Source organism: Natrix helvetica (genome assembly GCF_964273705.1).
Source record: "Natrix helvetica genome assembly, chromosome: 4".
Lineage (NCBI taxonomy): Eukaryota > Metazoa > Chordata > Lepidosauria > Squamata > Natricidae > Natrix > Natrix helvetica.
In genome coordinates this window covers 100,959,252-100,979,126 of record NC_138550.1, presented here as the reverse complement: position 1 = coordinate 100,979,126, position 19,875 = coordinate 100,959,252, and the positions used below count along the sequence as shown (strand labels likewise).

The following is a 19,875-nucleotide window of genomic DNA, read 5'->3' as shown; positions in this document are numbered from 1 at the left end:
ACAAACTTTCTTGCCACAGTTATTAAGTGAATCACTGCAGTTCTTAAGTTAGTTAACATGGTTGTTAAGTGAATCTGGCTTCCCCGTTGACTTTGCTTGCCAGAAGGTCACAAAAGGCGAGCACGTGACCCCAGCACTGCAACCGTCATAAATATGAACCAGTTGTCAAACGTCCAAATTTTGATCATATAACCATGAGGATGCTGCAACAGTCGTAAGTGGTGAAAAATGATCATGTCACATTGTTCGGTGCTGTCGCAACTTTGCACAGTCACTACACAAATGGTTGTAAGTCGAGGACTGCTTGCAGTTATTTATTTGTAATTACAATTCTTTCAATGGTCAATTGAATTGACATGCATGGATAATATATGTGCACAAAGGTGTGCTTTAAACTTTCTGTATCTTGTAGAATCGGTTATGTGAACCCCATCCTCCACATGTAATGTCCAATTAGGACTTGCTCTCACTGAATCACTTCAGCTCCTGATATACAATAGTGGATCTGAAGAAATATATATAGGTGTCTGTTCCCCTATGCACACAAGTGTGTCTATATCTTTGTAGGTATAATTATCTTCAACCATCAGAATTTTAAAAATAGTATGTCAATTCAATCAAATATGTTTTAAGACTAAGCACTGTAGTTATGTGAGTGTATATACATACATACATACATACAACTACATATGAATGCATTTAATTCTTTCTTTAGTTTTTCAGTGAACAGCTACATGTTGCAAATCATAACTACTATGTCTTGCTACCAACTCAGTCTTGCTCCTATTGTAAAATATTATTTTTATTATAATGTGATTAACCAAAAACCTGGCTAGTGATGGGGGAAAAAACAATAAATCTGGCTATGGCTGCTCTTAATTACACTTCGTAGGTTATTCATAAGTTTTTCCAATACTCTTGATGATTCATTGCTCTGTATTCATAAGTGAGTGTTTGTAAAGCTATTAATAAGAAAGAGTGACTGATAACATGTACTTAAATATTTTCTTTTAAAGAAATCCACCTTATAAACTACAGTGCCGTGATGGCGAACCTATGGCACGTGTGCAAGAAGTAGCACGGAGAGCAATTTCTTTGGGCATGCGAGCCATCGCCCATTGCTCTTGAGGGTTCCGGTGTGCCGGCCAGCTGGTCTTCAAGTACGGGAGCACTAGAAACCAGAAGAGCAGCCGCCTGGTGCGGCTGCTCTTCCGGTTTCTGGCATACGCATGCACATCGCCCACCTGGTTTTCTGGTTTCCAGCGCTTCCGCACGCTAAGTCAGCTGGCCAGTGCGCATGCACGTGCCGGAAACCAGAAGATCATCTTCCCGGTACATCCATGCACATCGGGCAGTTGCTCTTCCGGTTTCTGGCATATGTGCACGCGCACTCCCATTTTGGCACTCAGTGCTGAAAAGTTTTGCCAACAATGCTATAGTGAATAGCAAACTAATTTCAAGAAGGGCCTAAAAAAGCACCCCAAACTCTTTTTCTGATAGATATAAAACTGAATTATATCTGCAGTGGTTGACTTATAGTGAAATCTACTGATATCACTAGGAGTCATCTTATGAAATCATTGTTTTTTTAAAGCATACAATTAGCTGCATAACTCTGCACATTAACTGTTTTGCTTATCCACCTGCCTGCAAAACTGTGTGATCTTATAATCCTCTATTATATTCACCTATACATGATATTTTTATTTCTATACCTGACATGCAGGAGGTTATATCTTTCAAACATAAATACTTGTGATTTTTATTAAGACCAAATATGACATTATTAATTTCCTCATAGAAAGATAGAAGACTTTTGTTTTGAATATGGAAAGCCAGATAGATGGGTGGAGGGAGGAGAAACAAATTAGCATTTCAAAGAGGTGAATACTGTTATTATGAAATCACTAAATATTCTGCATGCATGATATGGAATTCAACAGCAATTATGCCATAGCCTGGATGCCTCAATTACAGTTTGAGAAGCAGCATAATTCAGATATGCTATAAGAATCCTATAGAAAGCCTTCATCCTTGTATAAATATAATTTGAAAATTTTCAAACAAATTTGAAAAAGCTTAAAGAGTTTTGTCTCACAGTCACTTAGAATGAATGAAGATACAGCAATAAAACCATAACAAGTAGTATTAAAGTATAACAATGCATACTGTTATTGTCCAACGGCCAGCAGAGCTGGCAGCAGAATTGGACAGTGAGGAGGAATATAGGCCAGTCCTAGAGTCTGGGGAAGGCTCTGACGAGTGCTCTGCGTCGGAGGCAGAGATGGGGCCACGGCCATCTGACAGTTATCAGCTGCCTTCGGAGTCAGACATCAGTGAGGCAGACAACAGCTGGAGTCTGTTCCCAGTGTGCGCATATGCAGTTGCCAGACGAAGGGATAGCTAAGGAACAAGGGTCAACTTGGGATTAAAGCCACATTTGGACGGTGAATGGCCCCTCCCATAGGGAATAAAAGAGGAGCGAAAGGGGAGGGGTGTTTGCAGGAGACAATTAGTTCATTCCTGCATTCTTGCCAAGTATTGCGGCGTCTGAAAGATATCAGCCTGGCCACTCTCCAAGCCTGATGAAGGTCGATAATTGTGAACTATCTTGAAAGACTGTGGGCCGGGTCTTTGCTGGAGAGAAATTCACTATAAATTAAACAAAAGGGGTTTATCGGGGCAAGGACTCGGCTTCTTGCTGCTGAGGAAGCCTAGGTCAGAACACATACAAAACCCAATAGCATTAGCTAGTCCCATGCAAAGAGGGGCAGTCACTCAGGCTAATAGAGGCTCTAGAATGGCTTTTGACTGCGCCACAAATCTTCCTGCTAAACACATGGTAGTAATGATTCTGTGGAGGAACGAAAAAGGGCAAGTGACAAGTTCTTCCCATATAGCAGTGAGTGGAAAAATAGTAAGAGTATAGTCCAAAGGCAGGGATATACTATGTTAAAATCAAAATGCTACAGCCTAATTCATTTATTACCTTTGCAAAAGAAATAAGGAAGAAAGATATGACACAATTATACCTGTGCAAGAATATTATATGATCATGACAAGGTAAACATGTGTTTTAATGTGTACAGATTCGTATCAACTCATGGTAGAATGCCTAATTAGCATATCATTGTTCAAATCATGTTGGTTATTATTGCTGTACTAAAACATTCAATAAAATTTGCATTTGTTACACGTTAATTATATTATTATCCTCCTCATGTCTGTCTGTCTAGTTTTATTAAGTCTCATTTCTTCCTTGGGATGGTATAGACCAGGGATGTCAAACTCAAGCCCCAAACTAAGCCTGCAGGGTGCTTAGATCTGGTCCACAGGACTGGCCTGGAAACAGCAACAGGAAAGAAAGGGAGGGAGGAGAAAGGGAAAAGGGAAGAGAGGATGGATGGATGGATGGATGGATGGAAGGAAGGAAGGAAGTTTATAATGAGAGTGAGGGAGGGTCTCAGGGAAGTCCTGCCTTAGCACTTGGCCATCCTAGGTGCCCCCTGTGTCACGCCGACCCTGGCCACACCCACCCTGACCACACCTATGCCGGCCCTCCAAGGTCAACACAACCCCGATGCAGCCCTCAGTGAAATCGAGTTTGACGCCCCTAGCATAGAGGAATACTTTCCACATAATAAATGACAGTATGATTATCTGCATTATTTGTCCATTCAATTACTGTATTAAATTACAGTTTCCTACTCCTATATCTGCATTTGGGAAATGCAAAAATGAAAGGCTGTACTCCTCTTTTATTCTAATTACAATTCTATGCTTGTAATAATCAAATAAGATTAGAGGAATACAAGACATGAAACTCAAATATCTTTAAAATCTTTTGATTTACCATTCTGCAGTTATTAAGTGCTGAATATCTTGCCTTGAGCAAGTTTGAAAGTTAGAATTATAAGATGCCATGAATAATAATATTTTTAAAATGGAAATGTGTACTTGCATTTTCTAATTAAATAAATGATGCGTAATTATGTATCTAGCCCTTAAATTTTAATTATGTTTTTCCTATTCATTCAACTAAAGAAAACCATAAAAGATCACTGGCTGATTATGATCAACTTTGGAAGACACATGTATATTAACAAAACATATCCTGAATTAGAATTGTACTTTCTTGATAGAACAAAACTTCAGTAAATTATTCTTGTTCAATTACCTGCTACAGAAAAAAAATCAAATTAAACAACCTAAAATATCTGAGCAACACTTTCCACAAACCCTACAATAAAGCAAAACGTTAGGCCTTTGACAGATTCTAGAGTATTTAGAAAAAAAAGTAGAAAATCTCTGCCCTGTTGGGTTATCCTTTGAGAGAAAAGTAGTGCAGTCTGAGGTGACCTTTTTCCAATATTTGACATCATCTGTTGACTATGACATCCCCTCTTTCTTCACACATACCATAATTAGATTGACAGGTTTTTTTACCCAATATTGGATGGTGTCATCATCAACTCAAAAGAATACCTATATCACAGCAGTGCAATGACCTGAAGTTTGTGAACAAAATTAGAGTGAACATCATGGAAAATTCAAAATGGTTCCAGAAGTTAACGGACTTGAGTTACCTTAATTCAATATTTCTTCTGGTATATTGCACCATTTAAGTTAATTAGAAAGTACAAACAGTTAGCAGAGTTTTATAGCACAGGTAGTCATTGATTTACAACAGTTCATTTAGTGACCATTTAAAGTTACAACAGGATTGAAAAAAGTGACTTATGACCATTTTTCACACTTATGACAGTTGCAGCATCTCACGGTCATGTGATCAAAATTCATATGGTTGGAACTGACTCATATTTGTTTGTCAGAAGTCACAGATGATGATCATGTGACCCCAGTGTCCTGGGATCACAAGATCATCATCTGTGACTTCTGACAAACAAATTCAATGGGGAAGCCAGATTCATTTAACAACCGTGTTACTAACTTAACAACTTCAATGATTAACAATTGTGGCAAGAAAAGTCGTAAAATGAGGCAAAACTCACTTTACAAATGTTTCATTTAACAATAGAAATGTTGGGCTCAATTATGGTCATAAGCTGAGGACTACAGGTAGCCTTCATCTTACCATTTGTTTAAAATCACTTTTTTTTTCAGCATTATTGTAACTTTGCTGAAAAAAAGTGATTTACAACCGATTCTCACACTTAAGACCATGAAAGTGTCCTTGGTCACATGATTGCAATTTGGGCACTTGGCAGCCAACATGTATGTACAATGGTTGCAGTATGATAGGGTCATGTGATTTCCATTTTCGACCTTCCCAGTCAGCTGACACCCCTCTCAGATAAATCAGACAGGAAACATGACCACACAAACTAATTCTACTTTAAGGCCATATAAACATATTCTTGCAAGTCTAAGGGTACAATCTCCCACTGTCACTTTTAACAGTCTGATCAATTAGGGTGGGTCCTTCTTAAGTTTGTTTCTCTGACCATTAAGCCTCTGGGGGCTCCTGCTTCTCTTGTCTACTTTTTCCTGTGCGGCATCTATTCCCTTTATCCCTCAAGGTCATTCTCACATATGATTACATTGGCTTCTGAAAAGCAAAGTCCATGGAGAAAGATTAATGACCATGACAAAACAGTCATAAAACATTTGCACATCACTTAACAACTGCATTGTTTAACATCAGAATTCCTGGTCCAATAGTGGTCATAAGTTGAGGACTATTTGTATATAGATGGAATCCTGATAAAAAAAATCAGGTAAATACTGGAAAAAAATATCTTTGACATAAATAGCCATGGAAACAACAGTCAGATAGATTACCAAGATTATCAGCATCTGTTTTATTATACAATGGTAGCAGAACATTTGTGAACTCTTTAGCAATATCCACAAACTTACAATACCGTGACTTGCAATGTGATCAGTTTCATTAAATCCAATTAATAGATAAAGAGTAAGTTTTAAATAAACCAGACATAAAACACTGTATTGTGTCATGTCTTTACTAAACATACAGAGCCAACATTCACTGGAAAAGAATGTTAAACCTTAGGCTAATCAGGTTTTTGGAGAGGATAAATTGAGTCAGATATTCCAATCAATAAAATGATAATGTGAGTTTTGAGAAGCTCTTCCCAGAAAAACACAAGTAAGTTGCCACCATTAAAATCTGTTCCTTATAATCCATGTTTGTAAAAGTAAATCACACTTTTAACAGACTTCTGCGGATCTCTGGAAAAACCCAGTAGGCTGGAAAAACTACAAAGCAGAGTGAAAGACTTTTATCAATTTATGATCAATTGTTGCACTTTCCAGGATTTACTTTTAAAGGGGGGGGGGGCATAAAGTACAATAAAAGAGGTCATAGGTAATAGTAAAAACTCTTGCATTGCATTCTGGTCTGCCACAGAAATTTGGGTCAGCCGTTCTCAGTCCAACCTACCTCACAAAATTGTTATGAAGAAAAATTAGAGCAAGGGGATTATGGGTGCCACTATGAGTTCTTCAGTGAAACATCTGGCTGTAAAGTATGCAAAAAAACCCAGAATGCTATTATTTTGCTTCCAAGCATGCTAGCTTCAACTTATTTTTAAAAATCTTTAAAAATAAGGTAAAGTGCTTCACTCTGCTACAGAATGGAGGTGGGAGGGGGATGTCCAGATCCTGAAAACATAATTTTGAGAGTTAATTCAGAATTATTACAATTATTGTAACATGAAAAATAGAAGATTTGCTTTCCTGAAGCCCATTTAGTATATATGTCATTTAAGACTACATTTCAACTCATTATACTCTATGTAAAAATGTCTGTATCTATCCTTCAGCTTAATTGTTGTAAGTTGCAAAGTGGTGTCTGACCCATCGCAACTCCATGGACAATGTTCCTCCAGGCCTTCCTGTGTTCTACCATCCTCTGGAGTCCATTTAAGCTCACACCTACTGCTTCGGTCCAGCCATCTCATTCTCTGTCGTCCCCTTCTTCTTTTGCCCTCAATCTTTCCCAGCATTAGGCTCTTCGCACTACTTCAATCTCATGCTTTCCATTCTCATAGAATTAACTATAATTAAATCAGGGTAATTACACAAAGCACATAACTTTGAACTCAGCAAACTCTAATACAGAATTCAAAATAATATTTTCCCACCATTCTTTAATCCCTGGCTCAGCTGAGTTCCATAAAAACTCAAATCCACCCTCTATTCACCTGATTACTAATTATGGAGTCTGCCAAATAAATTTAACACTAACCGAAAATTGCTTCCGAACATAAATTGAAATTGGTTTTCTAACCATGGACTGCTTAAAAGCTATCGATGGGCCTAATAATCAATCATGTTTTGCGAGTAGGCCTATGACTCTGCATTCTTTCTTTTTAATGCAAGATTTACTATCTGGATTACTATTGTGACTGCACTGATCATGAAAGTAATTTATGAGGCGGTGGGCCAGCAACCGCACTACAGATACTATTGTGTGATATTCTAATCTGGCAAAGGCATAGGAAAAGCCATGATTGAAACTCATGCATGTATATAAGCTTCTGTTAGTACATCTAAACTTGCTTAATGTGTTTCCTCTACCGTCAACACCTGTAAAATAGCAATCCTTGAAAAGATATATAGAAGTAGTCACCAAATAAAATGTTGATTTCAAACTCCCTATTTAAGAATAGGAAAGGATAGGCTATATATTACTTACATGTACACATACATATTTCAATTCCAACTCCTTTATTTTATTTTTTGATGATGAATGTGAAAGAAATAGACTAAGCTTGAGAGAGTGGAATAATCTAATGTGATGAATGTATTCTATTTTTTTATGTACACTGAAAGCATATGCACCAAAGACAAATTTCTTGTGTGTCCAATAACACTTGGCCAATAAAGAATTCTATTCTACTCTACTCTACTCTACTCTACTCTACTCTACTCTACTCTACTCTACTCTACTCTATTCTATCTTTAACAAATATTGGCAAATGCAACTGTCCAAGAAAATCATTTGGATAAGACAGTAATTGAAAGATCTCATTACTGAGCAACATGCTAAAGAATCCCCTTTATTCTCCCTCCTTTCCTAAATAAAATATTGTTTACTTTTCTTCTGACATGTTGCTGATAATTTCCTAAATTCTGAAGTCTTTATTTTGCCCCCTTAATTTGTCAAATCCCCTAGCAAAAGATAAAATGGCCACAACTGGTTCAGTCAGGCGGAGAACAAGAAACTTCTCCTTGAGTGAGCAACTCTCCTCTTTCCCCAATTATCCAACAGAAAGTAAGCCAGTTTCTATTACACCCGGTTCAATATTGCCAGGAAAGGTAATTCTCTCTCTGTCTTCCCTCCTTCCATAATCCAGACATTATTTTTCCCCCAAGAGCATAGCATTTCCTATTTTTATTCTTGTTCCTATCTAAACAATGCTTGTGCAAAAGTACTGACTTTAGCATCTTTCTTTCTCTCTCTTTCTCTCTCCTATAAGTATAAACTATTAGCTTGGTCACAAGCCTTCCACTGCATTTAGTAGTTATTTTTCTTTTTCTTCTTTTTACCAGTACAGTTTACACTATGTATGCTCTATTAAGTGAAACATTCTTCAAAATGCCTCCAGGCTCCCCACCTTAAATTTGTCATTCTCTCTTTGAAATGGTTGTATTAAATTCCTAACAGAATGCTATCTGCTTAAGATCTTTGAGTGAACATGTAACTATTAATTATAACTACGGAAATACCATTGAATTGCTTTATAGGCCATAACCCTTGCCATATTCTTTAATAAATTGTATTGATTTTAATAAATTGTGTTGATTTTTATCATTTTAAAAAAAATCTTGAACAAACAAATCTGGTAAATAATGTTTGATCCTGACACTGTGGGAGGCCCTTATTCACTATATCTCCTTAAGAAACTGAGATATTGAAAAACCTTTTTAAAATTGCACAAGTGCAAGACTCAGTTTCAAAAATGTTCGTTCTTATCTCACTAAATAATGGTTTATTTTTATGTCTACTAGATCCTATTCTATACTTCAAAAAAGCAAATATGGACAATAAGCTTAATTTTTACCTCACCATTGGGATTACAAAGTCAAAGGACTCTACAGAAACATGTAGGCTTTTCCAAAGACTGTTTAGACACAAAAGTAGGAATCTCCAAACTTGGCAACTTTAAGATTTGTGGACTTCAACTCCCGGAATTCCTCAGCCAGCCATGAGGAGTTGAAATCCCTTGCACACAAGGATAATCTTAAATGTCATTGAGCCATTCCTACATCACCACCCAAAAAAGGGATCCCCTATTGTTTCTGGGGGCTTACTATATTTAAAAATGCCTACCTTGGTACCTGTTTGACTCTTGGCCCCATTTTTTAGATTGTCTGTCCTACATGCCTATTTATTTCTTTAAAATGGAAACTTGTTCTATTCTTTACATCTTTATTTCTAGTAGCAGGGTAGGAGATAGTTTCCTTTTGGAGAAATGAGCTCCCTTTTTCTAATATTTTCCTACGTCTGGGGTTCAACTCATTCAACCCATTTTAAATGAAGTCAATTAAAAATGCATTCTTATCTTTCCTAGACCCACATTCATGTTTTTATTTTTATACTGCCAATGCTTATCATGACTCATCCGAAATAGTAAATAAATCACAAGTCTTTTGTAACCCTTTAGGTATTTATTGTATTATAAATGTAAGAAAAGGAAACAGAGCTTGACAAACAACTATGGAAAAGGTTTAGCAATATTTTGTTTCCAAACATACCTGTCTGCAGGGCTTTTTTTAAGGTGCATACTGTCAGTTATGGCAGATCTTGAGACAACATTGTGAAGATTGATTTACTTTGGCAATGCTGTAAAATATGCGAACATTATTCATAATTTCTATATTATACGATGGGCTTGTCTACATTACATTTGCAAGTTTATATATTACACTGGGTCTGTCTACCATTATTCTAGGTTAGTTCTCAGGGCTAGCAGAAAAGTATTCCCCATAATTTTTTAAAATTCCCTAATTTATTGCTCTAGAATTCATTTGTGATTTCCTATCCAGCTTGGATATCAGCCAGCTATCTGAAACAATAGCCATCTTAATCATTATAGAATGCAAAGCTCCAATGTAATTAGCACCTTCTTTTTCAAGACCTTGGCCTTGTACGTGTCAGACAGAAAAAAATGATTCAGAACTTTATTAAGAGACAATATCCATCTATTAGTGATTTATTTGTTAAAAAAATAACTGATAATTAATTCTATAATAATATAATGTAAGAAATACGGTGTCTTCTCCTATTATTACACTTTAAAAAAACAACCAACAATGTCTACAGTTTGAAGAAATTCTTGATAAATTCTTGATATTTGGACATTTGGATCAAACACTACAGCTTCTCTAAATAAGCAAATAGACAAATTTTACTTCAAGTTATATTTCCATGTAGGCTGAATATTAAGTAAAATTACAGCTCATCTAGATGACATGTTCCAATAATATTTACATATCTGCATAAATGCATAACATTTCTGTGGCCAAGAAAATATAATAAAGTATTATCAACAGTAAAATAAATACTTCTATGTAATTCCTTTATGGTCATGTAAACAGACCACAAAAGTCCTACTGGATAGTTATTTCTCACCACCAGCAATTACTATGACCTATTTTGCAATGTAGACGCTAAATACCACCATAATATACTCCACTTGCATCCTTGGAAATAAAGTACTCTTACATATTATTAGTGATTTGAGAGTTCAACTTGTAGGACTAGAATTCAGAGTCTCCTGGTTTTTAGCCTGGTGTCTTTAACCACTACACCAACCTTGGTCTCCCATTAACAGGTTTCTACAGCTCATTTATATTAAATGCAATCTCATTTCTAGATTCTCAGGATACTACTAAGGATAAATAAGGTGTACCATGCCCCACTAAAGAAATGCCCAAGGACTCCCTATTTCCTCTATTTAGGAGCTAATTTTTACACTCAGAATTTTAAAAGCTTCCAAATAGTTGTGAATGTGAAGATTATGTCACTAGAACAATCTACCACAATGCTATATTCATATTATTCCAACCACATAACACAACCCAATCCTATCTTTTCTACAACTCCTTTTTGAAGATCACACAAACAAGTGTAAAGAAAACCCCTATGCTATGTGCTTGGAAATCTCCACATTTCCCTCCCAGAAAATCAGTATGTAGATAGAAGATGCACATACAAAAAAACAGCTTGCAAAACAATTATGTATGCACAGATATAGATAGACATGCGTAAATGCAAATAATACTTAATTTATATTTCCCTCATAAAATTCTTTGGGAACCAAACTGCTTACTGTGAAGCAAGACACAAACTCTTGATATTAAATGAAAAGAAATTCAATGTTCTCTTAAAACAAAACTGAATGTTTTAGAAAAATTATGAGATATAGGAATCGTAGATATAGGCACTGTGACTATTTATAAAATTAAAATCAATTTTCATATACTTAATTTTTAAAAGATTATAATTTTTTCACATTCCACTTTATGGAATTATACTGAAATATTGCAATCAACACATTCTCTAAGAATCTCCTTGTCAGAGCACATATGCACACACATAAGCAAGACATTAAAAAACACATACTGTATATTGACAGTCTAAAAATAGTTCTTGCTGTTCTCTATATTATCTCTTGTCAGCACAGATTTTCTCTTTACTGTACACCAGCCCAAAAGCATTCTGGTGGTTTTGCATTTTAGAAAGGTTAGAAAAAAATGAATTTTCTGTCGCCAAAACAAAAATGTTATTTAAAAAAATAGTCCTATACAACACAACAAAGCAGACACAATATATAGATTTCATTTGAAGACTACCTTATTTAGCAAGAGAGAAAGAGAAAAAAGCATCAATGGAAAAAGAGAATTCTGCAGGTGTTCTCCCTTGTGAGATTTTATTGATATTTAGGTACAGACAGACAAAAGTAAGGGAAACAAACGTAAAACTAGAAAGCATTTTATAGACAAAAATGTGCTTTCAAAAAAAAAAAAATTCCAGGTAGTGATCAACTAACATTCAATTATCTTCATGGGTCAGAAAAAGAGTCTTTCCAATATGAAAGACAGGACTCTGAAACCCGTCTGTTTATACAGCAAATAAAAGTGCATCGGATTTCTAAGAATTTGTTTTGCTTGCCTGCATCCTTTGCCAGCTTTCTGTGTTTCTGCAGAGATACTGCAGTCTTGCATCAGCCCTTACAAAACATGAAATTGAGACACAAAACTATGTTAAACTGTTAGGCCTTCCCCTCTGTCCAAAAACACAATACAGAAGAAACTTAAATCAATTTGCCAGATATTAGAGCCACTCTTCCCATCCACCATGACTTTTATATGCTAGAAATTGCAGAGACCTCTGCTTCAAGTAGAATAGAGTTCATAACACTATCTCAAATATTTGCAACATATTCCAGTACCAAAAAAAGAGACTCAATGTTTGTCAAGATAACGATTTCTTTACTGAAACTGAAATACATATTTTCTCTTGTATATTTATGCTACAGAAAGTCACTCTTGTACATGATGGCTAATGTGTTAGTTGTTGTTTGTTATGAAAAACAATGAAAGCACAAATATATGGTATTAAAAATACCATATTAAAAAATATGGTAAATGGTTCTTGTACTCATTTTAGTGGATAAAATTGAATTAGACTAAAATAGTCCTGAGTAATTTTAGCTCACGGAATGATCTTTTGGCAGTTGATCAATATGACACTCAAGTACTTACATATTTAATTATGCCAGGTATCATTAACTCAATCATTAAATTAAACCAAATATAGCACACACAACCAACAGAATCCAATCTGAGACCAGAACATAGTTATGCACAAACATATCCTCTGAATATAGACAAAGGTGTGGAAGGAAGCACAAAAGAACAAAAAAGTTAGAAGAAACCCATGTATGAGAATGAAGGGGGTTGGACTAGAAGACCTCCAAGGTCCCTTCCAACTCTACTATTGTATTATTATTATTATTGTAAAAAGGAAAGACGTCAATTATATCTAATACTGATTTGCAAATCTATCAATTCAAATTGTAGGAATGAACTAATTTTGGTTTTCACTTTAGATATCAAGTTTACAATTACAAAATACAATATAGTATCAAAAATATGGCTAGTGGGCTTGATCCTAAATGAAAACTTCAAGATTCTTGGCGTACAAACAGCTATAAGCCATTAATTGCAAAGGTCATGCCTGCATTGTCAGCTCCTTCACAGGAAACCTCTAAAGTAATCATTGCATACAAGAAAAGCAAACTGAGTGGTGTTTTTTTCCATAGGTTTAATAGGGTTCCTTACTCCCACCATTGGAAAGAATTTACATCTGGTAAATCTGAGTACTAAATTTATTCAGCTGGGTAGTTCTGGCTTCTAAGAAATATGTACACCAGAAGTACACTCCTGTTATTTCTCAGTGGGCAATACTGATGTCATCAACTGGTAGACCAGTATTAAATATGTTCCCATCCACACAGGGTTTTTCTGTTGGCATATGAACAAACCCAAACTAGTAGCTATCAGACACCTTCTCCATTCCCCTTAACTAACATCACTATAACAGGATACCTCCATGGGAGATTGCCATATACTTTTAGCTTTCCACTCACCAGCAAACAGAATAATAATGCATAAATATAATAAAATGCCTGTTTTGCAGATAGAATGCACTCTCTTAGGCAGCTTCAACTCTTGTAGATTTATACTTTTTAAAATCAATGTTTAATGGTCTAAAACTATTTTTTTTAAATAAGACCCAAAATTGTAATTTCTCACCTTGCTCCTACCTTATTAAAAACTTAGATTTCTGAAGACAAATCATTATTGCAAGTGAAAATAAATGGTTTAAAAAAACAAGTTACTTCTTAGATGTACATGTTGCCCATTATCTACGGCTTCATGCTCTGCTTAAAAAACTGAAGAGTGGGAATCGCTTCATTTCTCACAAGCCGGAAGAACAATACCCCACATTTTATTTTGTAGTTTGGATTGTCCAAGAGTAAGAACTACTTTAATGAATTCAATTCCATTCAGACAATCATTCTATGATCAGAAGCTGGAGATAAAGTTGTAGCACATCTGGAAATCATTAGTTGAAGAGTTTGGGAATTTTAGTTCATACAACGAATGAGAAAAGCAACTGTCACAGACTATTCTTTTGTAGACACCCATGTCTCCATGCACAGGGATTTTAGTTAATGACATAAAATGGCCATTATGCATCTGTGGCAAGATATATAATTTTATTTAGAAGAAAAATGCTACAATAAAAGAGATTTTTGCTAAGAATTCACAGGGGGGGGGGAGAAATTCTATGTTGAGTTAAAATTTAAAAAACCGCTGCTTTCTATGACTACTTGCTTTTCTAAATGAAAGAAAAGGTGAAAAAATGCTAATTAGGATGAAATTATTTGCAGTGGTATTTTTCTATCCATTTACAAAGTAACAAGTTTCCAATAAGGAATGCCTGTTTTTCTATTTTTTAATTTACTGTACTCTTATTGAGATTAAATTGTGTTAGTCGTTTCCTCCTAGAGCATTGCTAAGTGAGAGTTTCAGAGATCATTAAAAAGGTTGGAGAATGAATAGAATGAAAAAGGTGAAACTCTTCACTACAATTCATAGTACATTGGTTTTTTTTTTAACACACAAAAATAGCACAATGTAATCTGAGTCATAAACTGCTAAACATATTATTCGAGCATTCAGAGCCATAGTGCAGGAAGGTAATTTATTTTTGCTTTCTTAAGTGTCATTTAAAATATCTAACATGAATACTACCGAAACTATGAATGTGAACCCTGAATTTAAAAAATTAACATTGTGATAAAATGCATCAGAATATATAATTTAAATCCATTATCTTCCCTTGAAGTCCCTGACCTTTTCCTGATATGTGCATTGTTATTCATATTGACTGTGTATCTTATAAACAGTTGGTTCATGTTTTGGTCAGAAATAACAAAAGCAGCTTACCAGGGACCAGACTAGGGACAGCAATTCTTATGTATTATGACTTTTGCACATAGCATGGGACTTCTGATTACAAATGCCTTATAATGTATACTTAAATTGAGTTTCACTTCCTCTGGTATTTTGTTTAACAGCCAGTTAATTTAATATCTTGAAAGAGAGTTATTGAGAACTCAAAAGCTTACTGTTTTAAAATATAGAAATATTTTCCTGCTACAGTTTTTAATTGGGGAGGGAGATTCTATTCTACTAGAACACTGCAAATTTGAACATAATTACATATTTGAGATTTGCTTTCAATTACTAATCACTCCACCTACCCAAACTCCTGACCACTAATTCAGAATACTAGGAACTGTAACGTAAAATTCTTCAAGCACCTGATCACATAGTCCTGTCCTGATATATAAAAACTTTTATCAGCACTAAAATTAGGAGTCTATGCAAAAGCAGACTTACTAAACCTCCAACTGAAGAAATACACTTAATCAATCCTGATGACCCGAATCCATTCCCATTATACTCAAGGTTAAATTATTTTTTAAATTTATAATTTATCTTTCTACTGAAATGGTGGCTAACAAGATTTAAAGCTTTATCAATTTTCCTAAATGCTCAGAGAACAGAGGCCAATACATTACGACAATGTTGTGGAAGTATATTGTCTGGTGTGAGACCCGGATGAAAGTAGAAGAAACTGGTCCACATATCAGAGGATCTTCAGAGTGGCATGTCCTGCAAATCTTTAATGTTGAAACATGTGTGCAATAGGAGAGGAAACCTCCATATAATAAAATCATCAGCCGTTTAGAGCTAAGTTGTTACACAATCATAATTACACTATACCTTAACTGTTTGACAGAAGTCTTAACATCTAAATCCACTGCTTAATTTCTTTGAGGAAATCTGATGAAAGCGTAAAGTCTGTGCTTTTTCAAAAGGTATGGAATCACCAAGATTTTTTTAGGGAAATGCAGAGGAGGGGATAATACAGTGCTAGGGAGCTAATTAAATCTTGTGCACAATTATTTACTATTACAACTCTGCTTCTCTACTATGACTCAGTTTCAACCTAATCTGCAGTAAGATATTTTATATAATTATTGTAAATTACTGTCACAATTGAAAACCAGTTAGTCTCTAGATATGGTTCAACTTGCATCTTCAGCAGTCTTAGCCAGAATATTCAGTGATAAAGGATGCTGAGAATTGTAGTTCCACCATATTTGAAAAATCTCAATCTCTAAGTAATTATACAAAAATTGATTATTCTTTTCTGATAAATCTGTGTGGGAATACATGAAGTTCCAATGGCAGCCTATTTCAGCACTTTAAACTAAATCCAATTTCACAGATCAAGAATAGGACTGCATTTTGCATCAAAAAATAACAGGTCCTTCTCCCGACATCTATCAACCCATCTCTAGGGAGTGGTCTTCTGGTAAATCTTGATCTCCCATGCCAAAAGAAAGAAACATGCCAGGGAAAGAAAACTAGCAGAAGTAGGAATAAGCTATGAGCAAATGTTGATGTTACAACCAAATCTTCTGATACATGTCCCTCTTTCAGCGACGTTGTTAAGCATACATGGATATATCATTGTTGTGTCTACTTTCACCCTTTAGCAATCTTTCTGTGTGCGCTACACAGAAATAGCAATGGAAGTCTGGTCGCCCAATACAAATTGTATACAATTATTTTCCTTACATAAAAATGCATTCCCATTACTTACTTCAAATGCCAGGAGTGTTCCTAAGCGCCCCAGTAATATCTTCCTTTTGTGTCACCTGTACTACTTGCTGCTGCACTTTTTTCTGAAGTCTGTGCATTAAAACTCTTTCATTGTGCTCCAGGATGCTACAATTAAAAATAAACAGGAAATATTTAGAGGGGAAATATCAACTTCAAGTGATTGGTGGGGAAATCCCTGACCCGTCTGTTTTAGATTGCTTTAGCAAGCTGGTTTGGGAACCAAAATGATCAGTAAGTGGATATTTTTGAGGTTTTTATTATCTCTGTAAGAAACAAAATATTGTGGAATTAATACTATCTGTTTGCCTGTAAACCTTACTTGATTATCAGTTTAGGCTCTTCTGATCAAATAGAGTATTAACACAGAGGTAAGCAAAGAGAAATCAGGACAAACAATTGTTGTGATTGACAATTAATAAAAAGGATGACTTGATAGCTAGGTAAATCAAATTTGTTACAATATCTCCATAGCCAAATCTAAAGATATAAAGGTTATTGTCATCTTTTTGTTACATTAAATATCTTCTGGAAAGTCATATGAATAATTCCACCTTAATATGAACCTAGGTTTCAATTTGTTTTATATGTCCAGTCTTTGATCATCTCCAGGTAGTAATCTGGTAATGTTGTTATACTGCCACTTCCTTTAGCATGCCAAAAATAACAAGTAAACTGTAAATTCACACCTTTTTTAATCTTTTCACTACCTTGTTATGTTACGGTATAAATTCATTTTCCTCAATCTGCAACTATAAATTGACTCATCTGGTCAATCTGGTTTTTTTTTTTTTTTTTTTTGCACGGGCAGAATTTTCACATAATTATCAATCAAAGGAAATATCATTTTTGAGTTTTAAGATTTTATTTAGAAAATATTACATATGCAAAGTTGCATAAATGCCCTATTGAGCATTTCATACTGCAGATTGTTAATCAGTATCAAAACATCTAATTTATTAATGATTGATACTGGATTTTTCGAGGTAGCTGTAAAAGGTGAACAATTGTAGTAATTTTGTAAGGAAAGAGAAAGCTTTCATCTATTCAAATTAAGGGCAATATAGTGCAGGAAAAATTGCCTTAAACACTATAATTATATAGCCAAACCTAGCTACTAAAACTGTGACTTATCACAGTAAAACTTATCACTTTTACTATCTAGCTCCAGATTACTTGGTTTCTCTTGATAGAAAAAAAAAAGTGAAGGGAGGGAAAACAAAGCAGGAACAATGATAAAGAAAACGGATTAGGAAGTATCCAGCTTTTTTTAAAAAAAATTGTTAGATTGCATCCTCTGCTTTTTATATCCCGTCCTATGAAGAAAGTTCTGGAGAATTCAAATACTGTCACACTCTTTTTTGGCATTTATTATGCTGGACGGAACAGAAATATTGTTGAATTATACCATTTTTTAAAAAAAATCCGTATGTTATTTTTAATTGCTCCAGTTTGCAAATGACCCAGCAAAATTGGATTTGGATACAAGTAGTCCTCAACTTACAACCACAATTGGGACTAGAATTTTGATCACTAATGAATCATCTTTCACTTCACCTGATTTTATGACCATTTTTACCAAAGTCATTAAATGAATCAGGTGGTCATTAAGTGAATCCAGCTTCCTTAATTGTCTTTGCTTGCTGGAAGCCAGCTGGGAAGGTCACAAATCGCAATCACATGACTGCAAGGTGCTGCAGCCATCCTAAATGCCAGTCAATTGTCAAGTCCCCTGAATTGCAATCAATGGAGTGCCACAACGGTTGTAATTTTGAGCATAGAGTGAGTCACTTGTTCTGAGGCCACTGTAATCTTAAAGCGTCATTAAACAGTCATAAATTGAGGACTAGCTGTAATTAATCTCAGTTAACAATACTATAGTATGGCAACATAAGAATATAAGAACAGTAATCTTGATCAGGCCAAGTCTAATCTGGACCTTGCATTTTGATAACAACAGTAAACAATCAATATAGCGTTTGCAAGAAAATGAAGAAATACTCTCTTAATATTATTTATTTATTTTTATTTTATTAAATTTATAGACCGCCCCCTCTCCCCGAAGGGACTCAGGGCGGTGTACAGACAGAAGCTAAAATACTGTATACACAATAAAAAATATAATAGAAACCCCTTAAAAACAAATTAAATATAGAGTCTGTACCATAATAGTAAAAATTAAAAAACAGCTTAAAAAATCTACCCCAGAAATTTAAAATACCGGCCAGGAGGATTGAAGATTAAAACTACGATTGGGCCAGGCCTGCTAATTGGAACAGGTGGGTCTTGAGTTTCTTGCGGAAGGAGCGGAGATCGGTGGTAGTTCTAATGTCGGGGGGGAGGTCATTCCAGAGGGTCGGGCCCATCACAGAGAAGGCCCTACTCCTGGGCGCCACCCGCTGGCATTGCTTAGTGGACGGCACCCGGAGGAGTCCCTCTCTGTGAGAGCAAATTGGTCGCAGGGATGTGTGGGGCAGGATGCGATCCCGCAGATAGCTAGGTCCTGTGCCATGGAGCGCTTTAAAGGTAATAGTCAACACCTTGAAACGCACCCGAAAAGCCACAGGTAGCCAGTGCAGCTCGCGCAGGAGAGGTGTTATGTGGGAGTACCTGGTACCTCCCATGATTACCCGTGCGGCGGGTTGCAACTGGCATTCAGATACATGCTTTCCCCAGAACAATGATAGGACTGTACACTTGAATGATTCCCAAGCATTCAAGTCTTTTCTGGTAAGAAAGGTAACAGATAGTCCTCAAGTTAGGATAAGATAGAGACTGAAATTTCTATTGCCAAGTGTTGTCATAAAACTTGACATCATGAGCAGATAGTCCTCGACTTACAACCACAGTTGAACCCAAAATTTATGTTGCTAAATGAGACATTTGTTCGGTGAGTTTTGCTCCATTTTATAACTTTTCTTGCCACAGTTGTTAGTAAGTTAGTAACAGGGTTGTTAAGTGAATCTGACTTCCCCATTAATTTTGCTTGTCGAAAGGTTGCAAAGGTAATCACATAACCTTGGGATTCCAGCAGCAGTCATAAGTATGGTCCAGTTGCTAAGCGTCTGAATTTTGATCACATGACCATGGGGTTGAGAGTTGAGAGTGTGAAAAATGGTC

General features: G+C 35.6%; 1 protein-coding gene across 11 annotated transcripts in view; it reads right to left on the bottom strand.

The window, feature by feature from the left end:
• Window positions 1-19,875, bottom strand: part of ATXN1 (ataxin 1) — a 239,744-nt gene that overhangs the window by 134,510 nt on the left and 85,359 nt on the right. For 10 of the 11 annotated variants that reach the window (XM_081950928.1, XM_081950925.1, XM_081950931.1 and 7 more), the window contains one exon: window positions 16,739-16,863. The exons of the other annotated variant lie outside the window; for it this stretch is intronic. The gene's annotated coding sequence lies outside the window, so the exon portion shown is untranslated. The remainder of the gene's footprint in view (window positions 1-16,738; window positions 16,864-19,875) is intronic. 11 annotated transcript variants of the gene reach the window in all.